Source organism: Gigantopelta aegis, chromosome 4 (assembly GCF_016097555.1).
Source record: "Gigantopelta aegis isolate Gae_Host chromosome 4, Gae_host_genome, whole genome shotgun sequence".
NCBI classification, from domain to species: Eukaryota; Metazoa; Mollusca; class Gastropoda; order Neomphalida; family Peltospiridae; genus Gigantopelta; species Gigantopelta aegis.
In genome coordinates this window covers 10,526,841-10,532,398 of record NC_054702.1, presented here as the reverse complement: position 1 = coordinate 10,532,398, position 5,558 = coordinate 10,526,841, and positions in this window count along the sequence as shown.

Genomic DNA, 5,558 nt, shown 5'->3' with positions numbered 1-5,558 from the left:
CATGTGTTTACTGGTCAGTATTTGTTTTAGTATTTACAACATACATATGATTACTATTTATTCTGAACTTAATGACGCTCTCCGTTTACTTCACATTGACCTACATTACTATACTAGCCTAGTGTACAGCACAGAAGTGAACATTCTTTGATGTTCACGGATATTAACAATGTCTAAGTTATTCGAATCCTAATACACATTATTTCTTGCTCCAACCAGTGCACCACGACTGGTGTAACAAAGACTGTGGCCCCTGCGTGTGCATTAACCTCACCGTGGTGCAGGGGTGAACATTCTTTTATAGAATGGCCAATAAATGCACAACTCCTCGTATGAGGTGCCTTGTTTGCCGTGAGGTGCGACCCGTGAAAATGGACGATGGGATCCTGGTGCTTGAGTTGGGGCATACCTGCGGGTATGACTTCTGGCAATACATCACTTTGGCCTGGAGTTCACCTAGATGGGTGGTCAGGAAGGCCCGACCTGATCAATCGGCTGGTCACGTCAAGCTCAAGAGCAAACCAACCCCTGTTTTATTTAATTTGTCACGAACGAACATTGCTTAGAATACCACTTGTATTATTTGCTCTTGGGGCGGTGGCTAGGGTCAATCGGGTAAACTAAAGTTTTTTCTTTACTTTGCCTGCGTATATTAACCATGTATCCCTGGCATGTATGTCTGCTGGTTATCCGCAGCATCGTGTCCCCTTGATGGACTCTGTGGTGGGTGGGGGGCATGGTTGACGAATAATGATTCATTTAACATGGATACTACTAAATTAAAAACAACAGATGGGGCCCTGAAAAGGATCCACACCGATGTTTCGGACTCCTCATCTTTTGATGAAGAGTCCATGACTGCCTCAAAATCAATTACGAAGAAATCACGTGTGATCTCTTCAAATTGGCCAAGGTTCCTCGTCATCAGTTCCACTGATGATGGGGCCTTGAAAAAATTGTCTCCTTTTGCAATTCAAAAGGGGCTCGTCGGTCTAGCCGGGGAGCCAAAAAATGTTACAAAAATGAAAAACGGATCGCTGTTGGTTGAATGTTCGACAGAAAAGCATTCTAAATGTCTTCTCAAGTCGACTATTCTAGCCAACATTCGCATCATCGTACTGCCACACACTTCTCTCAACTCCTCGAAGGGAGTTATCAGATGCCGAGATTTGGAAGGTGTTAGTGATGAGGAAATCTGTGACAATCTTACTTCACAAGATGTCACAGTCGTCAGGAGAATAAAGGTTCGGAGGAACAACGAATTGGTTCCAACGAATACCTTTATTCTAACATTCAGTACTCCTACCCTTCCACATTCGATTAAGGCTGGATACCTCAACCTTCCTGTTGAGCCTTTCATTCCTAATCCACTTCGATGCTTCAAATGCCAGAAATATGGCCATGGTCAAAATACCTGTCGAGGCAAACTGACATGTGCTCGTTGCGGTCAGTTTGACCACGACAGTAAAACTTGCAAAAAAGACCTTGTATGTACAAACTGCAAGGGAGATCATTTCACGTACTCGAGAGAGTGCCTGATGTGGAAAAAGGAAAAGAAGGTTCAGGAGGTTAGGGTTGAGAAACGTCTTAACCTTTGCTGATGCCAGAAAACTGGTGGAGAGATTTCAACCTGCTAGAGTAGCAGCATCATATGCTGTTGCTGCTGCAGTGAAGGTCTCCACCAGAAGTATTTCAGTAAATACAGACTTGACGTGGCAATGCGATGATGCAAAGTACAAAAAACTATCCGATGTTGTAAACGTGGAGAAGAAAACTGCAAAAGCTGCTCAGCAGCAGAAGGAGGCAGCTCAGAAAAAGAAGCAAGCTCCTGCCAATGCTACCACCTCCACACAGGTGTCCTTGGACACAAACAAATCATCAGTTGGGTTGAGTACTAACGACACCCCAGCACGAAAAATACATCGGCTATTGGGTGTCAAACTATGGTAATGCAAATAAATAAAGTGATGATCAACATCAATATAAAAATTCAAGGTTTAAACAAAAACAGTGTAAAGAACTGTGCAAAAATACAAATACAAATATCACAGAATTTTACGGACACCGAATTTTACTCTAAACTTCAATTTGTGCTGTATTGGCCATTTTCAAAGAGAATGTTACACCCCTGCACCACGGTGAGGTGGTTGAGTACTGGGATGCCAGTTCCCAGCCTACCCAAGTTAAAAAGCAAACCAGCGAAGAAGGATCACACCTCTGGGCGGCTTAAAAAAGCCGAACAGAACTTAACAACAAGTAATATGTTTCAGGCTCTGGATGATGGAGGTGATGAGATGGAAGTCTCATCACTTGATTATCCAGGAACAAAACGACCACCACCAAAGCCAAAGATAACTCCCATACTTCCTCCCGATGGCGAATAAAGTCATCCAGTGGAACTGTCGTGGGCTTAGGCCCAATTTTGATGAATTAAGTCTACTAATTCAAAAATATAATCCTATTGCGGTATGTCTTCAGGAGACTTTCCTGAAGGACACTGACAATATTAATATTAGAGGGTTTAACCTCTATCACAAGTTTCAGGAAACTGATAACAGAGCTGGGGGTGTTTCCATTTTAGTAAATGAAAATATCCCTCAGAGTGTAATTACATTAAATACTAATTTGCAAGCTGTGGCTGTAAAGGTCACAGCCCATAAAACTATAACTTTATGCTCTCTCTATTTGCCTCCTCGTAATAATTTCAACTTCAATCCCAAAGATCTTCAAGATCTCTTCGACCAACTCCCTAGCCCTTTTGTGGTTATGGGAGATTTCAATGGTCACCACACTTTGTGGGGATGCGAGGATGTAAATACTCGAGGCAAACAATTAGAAGACTTAATTCTCAAAAATGACTTAATTATATTCAACGATAAAAGTCGAACTTATTTTCACGCTGCAAGTGGCTCTTTCACTTCAATTGATCTAACTTTATGTAGTCCATCACTGTTTCTGGATTTCTCCTGGAAAGTCGGTCCAGACCCCTGTGGCAGTGACCACTTTCCGATTTTTTTGGAGAATGATGGACCACCATCACTTGAAAGAGTTCAAAGATGGAAGTTATGGAGGGCTGACTGGGATCAGTTTCAGCATCTATGCAGCACTCGTCTGCAACAATCTGCCATTGACGATGCTGACGATCTCATGTCCTCTTTTACTTCCATTTTGAAAGAAATTGCAGAAGAAACTATTTCCAAGACTTCGGCAGTGCCGAAACGTTTCACTAAACCATGGTTCAATGAATCATGCAAAGATGCTATTAAGGAACGAAACAGGCACATTGAGAGGTTTAAACGGGAACCCACCTGGGACAACCTCTCTGCCTATCGTATTGCTAAGGCAAAGGCCCGCAGAGAGATCAGACAAAGTAAGAAAACATCTTGGAAAAAATATGTCTCCAAGTTGAATTCCCAAACCTCTGTGAAATCTGTGTGGAATAGGATCCGTAAAATCAAGGGAAAAGAATCCAGTAGTACTGTCCATCATTTGTCTGTCAATGACACAAACGTCACATCTCAACGTGACATCGCCAATGCACTGGCAGACACCTTTTCTCAGAACTCCTCTTCTGCTTTCAGCTCAGATGCTTTTACATCTGTCCGTACTAAAGCTGAAAAGCAACCTATTAATTTTTCATCTGAGAATGCTGAAGTATACAACAGGCCCTTCTCTTTGGAGGAGTTGCAGGATGCTCTTCGAAAATCCCATGATACTTCGGTGGGACCAGATGAAATACATTACCAACTACTAAAACACTTACCCAAATCTTCTCTTTTAGTTCTTTTGAACATCTTTAATAAAATCTGGAGTTCTGGTGACTTTCCTTCTGATTGGAGGAAGGCTATTATAATTCCTATTCCAAAGCCTGGCAAGGATCCTACTGACCCTACCAGTTACCGCCCCATCGCTCTCACAAGCTGCATCTGCAAAACTATGGAACGAATGATCAATCGTAGACTTGTCTGGTTTCTCGAGTCCCACAAATTGCTTACTAACGTGCAATGTGGGTTCAGATCCAGTCGAGGTACGGTTGATCATCTCGTTCGTTTTGAAACGTTTTGTCGCGAGGCCTTCGTCAATAATCAACACCTGGTTTCAGTGTTCTTTGATTTGGAAAAGGCCTACGATACCACATGGAAGTATGGGATTTTAAAAGACCTCCATGGCATGGGCCTAAGAGGTCTTCTTCCAAATTTTATTTCTAACTTTTTAAAAGATAGAATTTTTAAAGTGCGAGTGGGATCCACGTTTTCAGATTCCCACTCACAAGACATGGGGGTGCCCCAAAGTAGCATCCTGTCGATTACCCTATTCTTAATTAAAATTAACAGCATCGCCCAGTGTTTAAAACCTGGTGTCGATTGCTCACTATACGTTGATGATTTTCAGATTTGTTACAGGTCGTCCAATATAAGTATCATTGAGCGTCAGTTGCAGCTTTGTTTGAATAAGCTTCAACAATGGATAACTGACAATGGCTTTCGATTCTCAAAGTCAAAAACGGTCTGTATGCACTTCTGCCAGAAAAGAGGTCACCACCTAGACCCTCAGCTGTTTCTGGACAAAAGCCCGATTCCCGTGGTCGAGGAGACCAAATTTCTGGGAATTATATTTGACAGGAAGCTATCTTTCATACCTCATTTAAAATATGATAAAAAGAAAGGGCTAAAGGCCCTAAATATTCTCAAAGTTATTGCCAGCACAGAGTGGGGAGCAGACCGTAAGGTTATGCTCCGACTGTATCGATCTTTGATTAGATCTAAACTAGATTACGGCTCTATTGTGTATGGGTCGGCACGCAAGACTTACTTGCAGATGCTTGATCACATACACAACCAGGGACTTAGGCTTTGTCTTGGTGCTTTCAGAACATCTCCTGTGGAAAGTTTGTACGTCGATGCACACGAACCTAGTTTGGGTGCTAGACGTGCAAAGCTGTCTCTGCAGTATGCTACCAAGATAAAGTCAATGCCAAAACACCCCACCCATAACGCTATCTTTGACAACCGATTTATGAAGTTGTTTGATGCGAAGCCAAATGCAATCTGCACATTTGGTCTTCGCATTAGGCAGCTTTTATCTGCTTCCAACATTGATCTTTCAGACATTTTGGAAACACCTTCATATTTTGTTTTGCCACCTTGGTGCATAAAACCACCTAAAATTGTGTTGGATCTCGTGCATCTGAAGAAAGATCGCACGGATCCAATTATTTATAACCAATATTTTATGGAAATAAAAGAGAAATACTGTGACTACATCCCTATTTACACGGATGGGTCACGGGATGGGAATTCTGTGGCTTGTGCCACAGTTTTTCCATCAGACAAAATAATCTCTATGAGATTGCCTGATTTGGCATCTATATTTAGTGCCGAAACTTGGGCAATTATTAAAGCCCTAGAGAAAATAAAAAACTCTAGCTCCTCTAAATTTATAATCTATACCGACTCACTTTCGTGTCTCCAGTCTTTACAATATATGAAGCTGGAACATCCCTTAATTGGGATGCTGATACGAAAGTGTGTCTTTTTATCTATTAACAATAAGAATAT